Here is a 472-nt window from a genome sequence, read left to right on the forward strand (position 1 = left end):
TGATTAAATATATCTGGCCTTTTATATCTGCATGTATGGGCGTGGCATATGTGATATGGCAATTTAGGGAACTCAAATCATTAAGGTTGGCCACCTGAATCCTTTCAGACACTCCAGTCTTGGGATTAAAAGTGAAAAGGCCTGTTCTCAGAAAACTTTAGCTTCAGATTCTGGGACTTTATTGCACAATATCAATTGTCTTTTAAACTAAAGAGATGTTTCTACATGAATCTTTTTCTACTTGAAACTTAATCAAGTGTCCCTGTCATGGAACATCTCTGTACCAGGGGTTTATGTTCACTTTAAAAGACAACAAATGAAAAGCACAGTAACTTCAGCATAATTATTGATACACTTGTTGAGTTATCTCAGCCATTTGAAATTGAGAAAAGCTGAGGCACAGTGCTTCCCATTTTTAGACGTTGACATGTAGTATATCACTGTAATTCATATTCTTAATATATATTTTTTC

The sequence above is a fragment of the Theobroma umbraticum genome, unplaced genomic scaffold, assembly GCF_002168275.2.
Source record: "Theobroma umbraticum cultivar Fairchild unplaced genomic scaffold, ASM216827v3 scaffold_115.0, whole genome shotgun sequence".
In the NCBI taxonomy this organism is placed as follows: domain Eukaryota; kingdom Viridiplantae; phylum Streptophyta; class Magnoliopsida; order Malvales; family Malvaceae; genus Theobroma; species Theobroma umbraticum.